We start from the raw sequence: 11,594 nt of genomic DNA, 5'->3' as shown, positions 1-11,594 counted from the left end.
CATGACAACTCAAAAGGTAAAGACCAATTTGGGGCTTTAAGAATGGGAGGGGAAATGAGCATGCTTTTCAAAGTGTCAAAACTCCTTTTGCAAGCATCATCAAAAACAAAATCAACATCTTTTTGTAAGAGTTTAGACATAGGCAAAGCAATTTCACTAAACCCCTTTATAAATCTCCTATAAAAGCCTGCATGTCCCAAAAATGATCTCAAATCTTTCAAACAAACAGGATATGGCAAAGAAGCAATCACATCTACTTTGGCCTTATCCACCTCTATGCCATTGGAAGAAATCAAATGGCCTAAAACAATTCCTTTATCTACCATGAAATGGCATTTTTCAAAGTTAAGCACAAGCTTCTTTTCAATGCACCTACCAAGCACTTTATCTAAAGAATGCAAGCATGAATCAAAGGACTCACCATACACAGTAAAATCATCCATAAAGACTTCCATGCAATGTTCAATAAAATCACAAAATATGGACATCATGCATCTTTGAAAAGTACCAGGTGCATTGCAAAGACCAAAAGGCATCCTCCTATAGGCAAATGTACCAAAGGGGCATGTAAAGGTAGTCTTATCTTGGTCACTAGGAGCTATAGGAATCTGAAAATACCCACTAAACCCATCTAGGAAGCAATAATGGGACTTGGAAGCCAATCTCTCAAGCATTTGATCAATAAAAGGCAAAGGAAAATGGTCCTTCCTAGTCACATTATTGAGCTTCCTATAGTCTATGCACACTCTCCAAGCATTTTGAACTCTAGTTGGAACAAGCTCTCCTTTCTCATTTTTTACCACAGTAATCCCCCCTTTCTTAGGTACAACTTGGGTTGGAGACACCCACTCACTGTCAGCTATAGGATAGATGATCCCAGCACTAAGTAGCTTAACAACCTCTTTCTTTACCACATCTAAAATCAATGGGTTAAGTCTCCTTTGTGGTTGCCTAATGGGCTTAGCATTGTCCTCAAGAAAAATTTTATGTGTGCACACAATAGGGTCAATACCAGGAATGTCAGCCAAAGTCCAACCAATAGCATGTATGTTCTTTCTCAACACATCAAGTAATGCATTTTCTTCCTCAAGAGATAAAGAGTTAGAAATTATTACCGGAAGCTTCTCATTCTCAATGAGATATGCATACTTGAGATTGGATGGTAAAGGCTTCAACTCCAAGGTAGGTGGCTCTACACAAGAGGGAATGAGCTTCTTCAAGTCTAATTTGGTGGAATATTCCATGGTACTATCTTGTCTTTTAGGCTTGTCACTTGTTTTTGATTTCTCCTCTTCTTTCTTTACAGCCTCCCCCTTTTCTTGCAACTTGTCCTCAAGTGCTTGGACTTGAGCCACGGCCTCGACATGTGAAAGTGTAGAATTTTCCTCCAATAGCTTGGGAATCCTAAGAACATCAAGCTCGAGTGGAGAAAAACTCATAGATTCGGCCTTAATGGCTTTAGTACCTACAACACAAGAAGATATACCCTTCTCAAGCATTTCAAGATCAAGCATAGGAGATATTTTAAACAAATCATGAGAAGAAGTAGTTGCATCATTCAAGCATGCATCAATCTCTAAACAAATAGGACAACTACATCCATCAATACATGTAGTAGTAACAAGAGACAAATCATCATCAACATGTGAGAAAGAATCAAGCATGTGAGACTCACAAGCATCATGAAGCAATAACTCAATGGAACTTACACCTAACAAAGAATAATCCTCAAAAGGATGTTTCATTGCTTCATATATATTAAAAATAACATGATCCTCTCCACATTTCAAAATCAAACTACCTTTTTCCATGTCAATCAATGTACGGGCAGTCCTCATAAATGGCCTTCCTAAAATCAAAATATCATCCCCACTCCCTTCTTTTGACATATCAAGCACATAGAAATCCACAGGAAATAATAGACCTTTAACACAAACCAACAAGTCTTCTACTACTCCATGTGGTCTTCTAACACTTCTATCCGCTAATTGGCATATCATAGGTGTCTTATGCATGCAATCAAGACTCAAGGCATGATAAATTGAAAGAGGCATAACATTAATGGCTGCACCTAAGTCTATCAATGCATGAGAAAAATGTGTGTTGCCAATCTTGCATGGAATTGTGAAGGAACCGGGGTCTTCACATTTTATAGGGAGTTGAGGCTTCATGATAGCACTCACAGATGAGGGTAATTGTACCCTTGCATTAGGCCTAAATTTTCTTTTATTTGTACAACAATCTTTCAAAAATTTGGCATACTTAGGAAAGTTCTTAACTACATCCATCAAGGGTACATTAACATGAATCTTGTGGAAGAAATCATATACCTCTTGATCAAATTGTCCCTTTACTTGCTTAGGGACCACTTGTGCTTGTGGAAAAGGAAGCTTCTTCATAATCTCTTGACTTTGCTTTCCTTCTTCCTTCCTTGAACTCTCCTTTCTTGTTTCACTTTGCTCGGCCTCTCCCTCTTTTTCCTTACTAAACAACTCGGCCATAGTCCCCTTTTCCACCTTAGATGGTGGTTGCTCACATATGATCTCCTCAATGTTTTCATCCTCATCATCTCTACAAAAAGATGCATCATTAGGAGCAAAAGAAGAACTAGAAACATTAACATCAATTGAAGAATTTAAAGAGGGCTTCTCGGCCTTCCCTTGTCTTTTGTCTTCTTGTACTCTTTCTCCCAACTCCTTGCCACTCCTCAATGTGATAGCATTAAGATTAGCTTTAGGATTAGCAACGGTGTTGGATGGTAATGTAGAGGCTTGAGCATTGGCTGCACTTAATTGGTTAGCAAGCATATTCATTTGAGAAGTAAGGGCATCAATTTTAGAGTTCATGTTCTCACACTTGTTACCCATACTCTCTACCTTGTTCCCTAAGCCATCATACATGTTTTTATACAAAGAGTTCATTTCAATCAACTGCTTACGTAACACATTCACATCATTAGAAGAGTTCGAATTAGAAGAACTCTCAATTGGAACAAGCCTCCTATCACTATAAGAATTAGAAGAAGGTGTAAGAGAATTACCACTTGGATTGTAGCTTTGAGAAGAGCTACCTTGAGACAAATGAGGTGGAGGGTCACGGCCAAAGGTGTTTTGATAGGATCCTCTTTGTTGATTGTCTTGTAAAGCCACATTTGGATTTGAATAGGAGAAATTAGGATGGTCTCTCCATGAAGGGTTGTAAGTATTAGAATAAGCTCCTTGCCCTTGCCTCCCACCATAGGATTGTTTTCCATTGTAGATAGCATTTACTTGTTCAAACTTAATAGGACAATTGCTTTCTACATGCATAGGTGAGTCACAAAAAGTACAAGAATAAGGGACAAGTGCTTGAGAAGTACTTACATTGCTCACTTGAGATATTTGTGGAGCCAACATTCTCCCAATCTTGGCAGCTAGCAAGTCCACATATGAATCATTAAGAACTGAGGAACCTACCATATTCACATTTCTCTTTTCCCTTGTAGAGTATTGAGCACCACTTGAAGCCATCTTGTCAATTAGTTCCCAAGCCTTTAAGGAAGTGAGGTCAATCAAGCATCCACCACTAGCGGCATCAATGTTAACTTTGTCTCTTGGAATCAAGCCCTCATAGAAATATTGGACTAAATTCTCACTAGAAATTTGATGGTGTGGGCATTTAGCCAAAAGGCCTTGGAATCTAGTCCAATACTCATAGAGACTCTCATCCTCTCCTTGTTGGACCCCATAGATTTGCTTTCTCAAATTGGTGACCTTGGAATTTGGAAAGAATTTATCTAAGAAGAGTCTTCTTAGCTCAGCCCATGTGCTCACTTTCACATAAGAAGGGTAGTTGAAATACCATTCCTTTGCTAAACCTTCAAGAGAAAATACAAAAGCCTTAGCTTGAACATCATCAACATTTACATGCATAGGCTTCATAGTATCACAAACCAATAGGAAAGTATGCAAAAACCTATGACAATCCTCTCCTGGTAACCCATGAAATTTAGGCAATGCATTAATCAAGGAGGATTTAATTTCAAATTGAACATTAGTAGGAGGAACATATAAGCCATAAGGATTATCATGCCAATTAGGTTGAGTTAATTGCCTAATGCTCCTCTCCTCTCTAGGGTTATGCAAGCCTTCAAATTCATTATTAACATGGCCATCATCATGCAAATTCTCATTCCCATTCCCATGGCCCTCATTATGCACATGCTCATGTCCTAAGATACCTTCCATTGTTGAATTACAAACCAAATGAGAATCAAGAATAGGTTGTGATCTTCTCAATCTAGAAATAGTCCTTTCAATTTCTGGATCTAATTCAACAAAAGAGGTATGTTTTCTTCGGGTCATGCACTAATCAAGCTCAAGAAAATTAAGAACAAAGAACAAGCTAAACTAAAATGCAAATCAACATGAAACAATTCAAAACACACAAAAGCAAGAGAAATAATTTTTTTTATTTTTTTATTAAACTCAATAGCAACAAAATGAAAAAAAAATAACACCAAACAAGTAGAAAGAGAGTTAGAAATGCTCAATCAAGAAGCTTTGGCAATTCTGGAATTCGCACAGTAGGCTCTCTGGAGACAGTGAACTTGTGAATTTTCTATCAGCAAATCCACATGATAAATTCCCCTGAAACTTTTATGAGAAACACAAGAGATATACAGGAAAATTATATAAAATTTTTAGATTAAAAATCCTGCCCAATCGTTCCCAGAATTTTTCACAAGTTGGTCCTCAAGTCTAGAGAAACAGGATTTCGTCCAGAAGACCTTCAGAGCTTCTAACAAACTTTCAAATAGGAAAATGGAAAAATTGAAGAAAATCCTAAACACAAGAAACAAAGATAAGACAGCGATAAGAAAAATGAAACTGGAATCAATCAATTTGAACGCACAAAGAGGAAGATATGCTAACTCAAAATTGAAACAGGGTTTTGGAAATCCTCTGTAATGGCTCCCTGGACCTTGTTAGATTGTAAAATTTCCACAGGACACTTCCCACGTCCAAAATTGACCAAACCAATTTTAAAGTGAAGCTAGGATATAGAGCTTTCAATGAAATAAATTTCAAGTTCAAATTCCCTCAGACTCATTCCCAGTTAATTTTTCAATTTCAGACAGAGACACTAGAAACAGAGTATTTTCAGCTCTACACCAAACCAACGAAAATTGCATTAATTTTTTTTTTCTTTTTCAAAACAGAATAAAAACACTCAAAACACACAAAAAACACTAAACAAAACACAAAAACAAATTTTTATAATTTTTTAAAAAAATTTTCAGGAACACTAAAAATATAAATTAAGTACTAAACAACCTTAGAATTAAACTTAAACCATTCCCCGGCAACGGCGCCAAAATTTTGATAGGAAATTAGTCGCTTATCCTCAAAATTACACTAAAGCTAACCCTAATGCAATATAGGGCCAACCCTAGGTCATCTCCCAAGGAATGGTTTTAAGTCTAATTGAAAGTTATCTAGTGAAATAAATCAACCAAAGTTTGTAGGAATTTAGTTATCTATCTAATTATCTAAACTAATTACCTAATATGCAAGTAATTAAAATGCTAGTGAAAGTGAGTGAAATGAACTTCCCTTTTTACAATAATGGAACCCTAGAGATTAGTTGATTTTGGACTCATTATCTTCTCATGATTAGGCTAAGTTTAGCTTCCCTTTCCTCTTGACTAAAGCTGTCATGACTTAAGAAAATTATCCTAAGCCAATTAACCTAATTAGCTAACCTCCCTAGGTCTTAGATTAAAGTCCCTAGTTCAATTAACCAATTGGTGAAGACATTAGCCAAGTGATTCATTCAAAATCCTCTCTCAACAGCCATGGTCAAACACATAAATTGAGCAACCACAAGATTATGTCAAGCTACTCAACAATACAAGCATTAACACCACAAGATTATGTTAAGCTACTCAACAACACAAGCATTAACACCACAAGATTATGCAATATTAACACAAGAAATTCACTAATTGAAAAACACAAGATTATGTGCCAAACAAAGAGTGGCAAAATTCAGTCATGGCTGTCCAAGGAAGAAATTAAATGAAACAATCCTCTCTCTTTACATCAACATCAAATTCAAATTAGAATTTATAAGCTAAGATGATTAGACCCTAGATTAAGGAATCTAACCATCTAGTAAAAAGAGAAGAGGATAGGAAACAAAAGAACTTAGCCAATTTGAAGCTCAAGACTCATCCTCCATCTTCATCTCTCTAGGATTCCACAAAGAAACTTAGCCAATCTTCATCTTCAAGAACCCTAGTGATTGCTTGTGAAGACCAAACTCCATAGCTCTTGAATGATGGAAATGAGCTTTAATCCTTGTGAAAATGGAAGGGATGGAACGAAAATGAAGAGAGGAGAAGAATGGTATGAGTTTTGTGGAGGTTTGGTGGCTGAAAATGGAGGTTAGGGTGCTGGAAAATGAAGAACAAAAGAGAGAAAATGAAGAACACTATGAACAAGAGAGAGAGAATGTGGAAGATGAATGAGATATGTGTTGGATCCCATTTGAGGCTTAAAATGGCGTGCTCCTTGGTGTCTCCCATCAGCTGAAGCTTAATTAAAATAAGGAAAAAGAAATTAAAATGTAAATGGGAGCCTTGTCACACTTGCAAGGTGGCAACTTCCTATTGGTTTGTAGATGATTCCAATGTGTGCCTAATTTCCCATGTGTCATCCACATCATTTTAGCTGATCTAATCCCTCAAAATAATCATAATTCACGTGCAAACCATCAGCCATTGTCCTCAAGGAGTGTTGACCTCAATTGCCCAATTGATGCACAAGTCACATGCCACCTATGTCACATAAATCACATAATTCAATTAAATAGCATATGATATAATAAAATCTAATTCATGTCCAGAATTAAATTCATAATTAGAAGGGAGAATTTATTAAATTAACCAATTTTTAGGCTGCACAAAATTATATAAAAATTTTCACACAAAGGCAAACCAAAAACTAGGACAAACTAAGACACTTAAGAAAGTGTTGACTTTTTTATTTAATTACTCCCAAACTAAAATGAATTTTAAAAATATAATTTCACCATTCATCAACTGGACATAAAATGCACTTTGTCAATTTTTCTTGTACATTTTCTCAAAAGTTCATTTTTCGGACCAAAATGCCCCTAGTGCACTGATATTAGAAACTTAGGCAAAGTTCCAAATCTAATGCAATGTGTGCACTTGAAGGTGATAAATCATTAATAAAATGGTCCTAATTGACAAATAAAAGTGGGTAACAAATGTGTTCTATCATTAAGCTCATTCAATTCTATTAGAGCCATTCGATATGGAGCCTTAGAGATTGGCTTGATATCAGGTACCAAGTCAATTGAGAACTCAATCTCTCTCTCTGGTGGCAATCCTGACACTTCATCTGCAAACACCTAAGGAAACTTATTGACAACTCCAATCTTGTCTAATTCTCCATCATACACTCCGTGTACTGAGCAGAACACCATTAAAGCTTAACATCCCTCTTCCACTAATTTCTCTACTTGTACCGCTGATAGAAACTTGGAAATCTTTGAAGTAGTAATAGGTATAGACAGTGTAGTCCTATCATTCACTATAGCTGTCGTGTACACTGGTAATGAAACTGTCTTTCTATTACAGTCTAATATTGCTCTATTAGCAAACAACCAATCCGTGCCAATTATCACATCAATTCTTGAGACATGGGAAAACAAATCAAATCAATTCTTGTGACTATTTCACCAAATTTCAACTCTACTTCGACTAGTTCTCACTGAAGCACCAACTGATATAGACACATTCATTATGAAAGGCATTTTAACAACATGTAAACTTAATCTTTTTGCACACTCATCGAAAACAAATGAGTGAGTAGCACCAGAATCAAACAAAGCATAAATTTATTGATTGCTTAAAGAAATCATACCTCGGATCAGCTTTAGGGAAGCTTCAGCCTCTTCTCTCGTCATAGCAAATATACGACCAAGAATAGCAGACCTCTAATCAGTATGAGGAGCATTCTCTGGGCAATACTGAGTAATGTGCCTAACCTTATGGCACTTGAAACATGTCCAGTAGTCCCTAGTCTCCTACACTTGCTGCATTGTGTGGCTCTAATCAATCTAACTATCGTAAGAGCAAAATCTTGTCTCGAAGCTTGACTCCGCCCACCCATACTCCTAGGGGTATTACTCCTCATCCAAGAACCTCTAGAATTTGAACCCCTCTGGAAGCTTCTCTTCTTACTACCACTACTGCCCAATCTAGATGGTCTAGAGCTATATCCAACTCTCTTACTAACACTTCTAGTAGGACCCATATACGTAGAGAAATGGCCCCTACCATCTCTCCTCTGGCTATCCTCGCCTCACGACCACGTCTGGCCACTTCTCTTAACTTATTGCATATGTCACTGTATGAGACAATGTTGAAGGGTGCCAACTACTATCTGTAATTAGGCCGCATCTTCTCAAGTAACTACTCGGCCTTCCAATACTCATCATCATGATTCCTCAAATAACTCGAGTATTTAGACAATTCGTTGAACTTCACTATAAATTCTTCTTCATTCATGTTCCCTTGCTGCAGCTGGTGGAACTTTGCCTCTTTCTCAACTTTGAAAGAGGCAAGAAAATAGTAAGAAAAGAACCTCCTCTTGAACTCACTCCATGTCAACTGAGACCCATCTACCAGCCTTACACTCTTCCACCATTGCTTGGCAGCATCCTCAAGTAGGAATGTAACAAGTAATACCTGCTACTCAAACGTGCAAGTCATAATGGAAAAGATCATCTCCAACTAATCTATCTACCTCTCATCCACTCTATTTTTCATGGAACCCTCAAATGATGGAGGATTCAACCTTATGAACTTCTTTAAGGCTAAATTGATAGAGCTCTCTTGCTCTCTTCTTCTAGGCCTCACTGGTTTAGGCCTCCTCGGTCCACTCTCTTCATAATAATCCTCCTTTTGTTGGTCAAGTATTTCCCTCTCAAGTCTCACTTCACCACGACTGCCAACTCTTTCTATGGTCTTGCTTGACTCTTTCAGTCTTTTCTTCAAAATCTCATCATGCTCATTAATTCTTTGTTCAATTCTTTCCATCATGCTTCTTAGCTCGAGCAATATATTCTCATTGCCCGTTGTAGGTCTCGGTTGCTCTCTGGCTTGACTCGAGCCTTGTCCCATCTCAACATGCTCACTAGGGACAATGTCCTCCTCTTATACCAAGACTTCCCGCACTTATCTTGATACATTCACCGAAATGTTGCCGGCCGTATTTCTTGTTACCATTCTCCCCTCCTAATGATGGAAGTTATCCTACAAAAGGAAAATAGTTAACACTAGCTCAAGGGAAAAAGAACATGTGTATAATGTCAATTGCCAACTTTCTATATGCAAATGTACCATTCACAAGCAAACTCACACCTAATTCATAAATGCACAGTCCAGTTCTCAAAACCAAAGAAATTGATACCAAACTATAACCTCCCTGAGGTTAAACCATAATTTACTCTAAATTGTGATAATCTAGGGTTTAACCCTCAAACGATTACTAAGTTGTAAAGTTTTATAAAAAGAATTTCTCAAAATTCTTTCAAAGGAATCCCAATCCTAACAATTCAAATCTCAAATATGATTTAATAAGCCCAAATCCGAGTTTTGAAAATAAAGCAGAAGCTTGGAAATCAATTAGGACCCACATAATGAGTTTTAAAACTTAAAAATAGACTTTGTGCAGAAAGTGACTCATGCGATGCAGCGTACGACATGTGCGCCACGGCATGTCTTTTCTGTGCTATGCGTTGCGGTGTAAGGCGCCATATGTCACGACACACTGTATGAAATATGATAGCATCAGTGCTATCATTTGACAGCATGGAAGGCAAACTTCCAACGTGTCCCAAATCTCTATTCGATATCCGATTGAGGAGGTTCCTGTGTCTATATGGAGCTTTATCCTAGCTCTAGCTAATGGCACTAGTTTCACATTCAAACTCATTTTCTATGAAAAGTTAGACACCAAAACCCATTTTGACCACTTTTTCATAAAATCTCATTAATGGGGTGTCGCAACTCAACCACATGTGCCAATAGCTTATACTAATTATCTGACCATACTCAATGGACTCTTACGGACTCGTGCAACACCCCACACAAAATCAAGAACACTAATATCACAAAATCACCACTGAACCTTGATTTTCACAAAACATAAAGGGGGAGGAAATGTTACACAAAATCAACAATTTCATTCTAAATTTCTCAAAATACATATGTTTCTACTTGCACAAATATTTTGGCCCTGTCCACAAGTTCACAACCAAAACTCACTAACCTAAGGCACAAAATCATGCAAGTAGTACATATATCATGTTAATGAATCCTAGTTGGCAATTACATTAACAAATACACATGAAATTAACAAAAGAGAGGTATATAAAGGATTACTCCACAAATCCTAGGCCTCTATATGTTTTCCCGACTTAGATCCAATGAGCTAAGTCCTGAAAATATTGAGGATTGAGGGGTGAGTACAACCACTCAGTGACCAAGTTTCACTTAACCCATACAGTTACATATCAATTATAAATAGATGTAATTAGGCAAATAAGCACAATTAGCACATAACACTCGGCCATGGTTTACAAAACTAACAACCATGTGATGGAGTTTGCCAAAAAGCACTTTATCAGGTTATTTAGCAAAAACATAAGACAAGGTTACAAAAATAACAACCATGTGCCCTCAACACATATCGGATCACAAAACTAACAACCATGTGGCCGAACTTATATGCATGTTCATAAGCCAACCTTATATCCTCCTGTTGCCTCTGACACAAAATCGGTGGCTATCACATGGCTACATCCTTCACGGTCTAACCCAGCCTTTCACTTGTGAGGAGCTACCGAGCCAGGGTGAACTCACTCACTTATGTAATTCAATTTTCCTCAATACTAACAACCATAGGGTGTCGTACCCCTAATCTAGCCTCCTCAAGAACCGGTGGAGACTAGTTAGGTTTGAGTCCCTCATAGAACAAGTGGGATAGTCCCAAAACAACCATGGGATAAGGGCTACCTCTCAATTCTGACGGACGGTGCCAAGACTAGTTCTCGATTCCAACGGTCACTGCTAATACCACGTGGATTTCAAACAACCTACTCCTCTTCCTAGGCGAACTCCCGCCAATGATCATGCTATGCGCATTTCTCACATATTATGCATTTTAATAGTAAATTCATGGAAAATAATCTCACATACTCATTTAAATCATTCCACATATTCAACATATTATATACCACAAATCTCCACTTTTGTAACAACATGCCACAAGTAAACTTTTAAACCATAAGTATGTGGCATAATCAACATTTTCTTTCCTAAAATTACTTCACAAGTCAAACATTGCCAACATGCACCGTACATTTAAATCATTCATCATATTTCACAAAACACAATTAATATTCAACCATAAAAGTTAAGTTTCCCCCAGTTACCTCAAACCTTTGAGAGATTAAAGGTTTACCCCTCACTATACCAACTTCCCAAAGCTTTAACAAGCTTGAATGGTGCCAAAAAT

The 11,594-nt window shown here is 37.3% G+C and overlaps 1 non-coding gene across 1 annotated transcript; it reads left to right on the top strand.

Moving 5' to 3' along the window:
* Nucleotides 1-3,639: 3,639 nt before the first annotated feature.
* On the top strand, nt 3,640-3,746 carry LOC129294018 (small nucleolar RNA R71). The gene has a single exon (XR_008589260.1). It is a non-coding gene; the product is annotated as a small nucleolar RNA R71 (small nucleolar RNA).
* Nucleotides 3,747-11,594: the final 7,848 nt, after the last annotated feature.

Source organism: Prosopis cineraria, unplaced genomic scaffold, assembly GCF_029017545.1.
Source record: "Prosopis cineraria cultivar Desert tree isolate PC_DT_omini unplaced genomic scaffold, ASM2901754v1 PC14, whole genome shotgun sequence".
Classification (NCBI taxonomy): domain Eukaryota; kingdom Viridiplantae; phylum Streptophyta; class Magnoliopsida; order Fabales; family Fabaceae; genus Prosopis; species Prosopis cineraria.
Note: the sequence above shows the minus strand (reverse complement) of the source record. Positions and strands in the feature narration are given on the sequence as shown.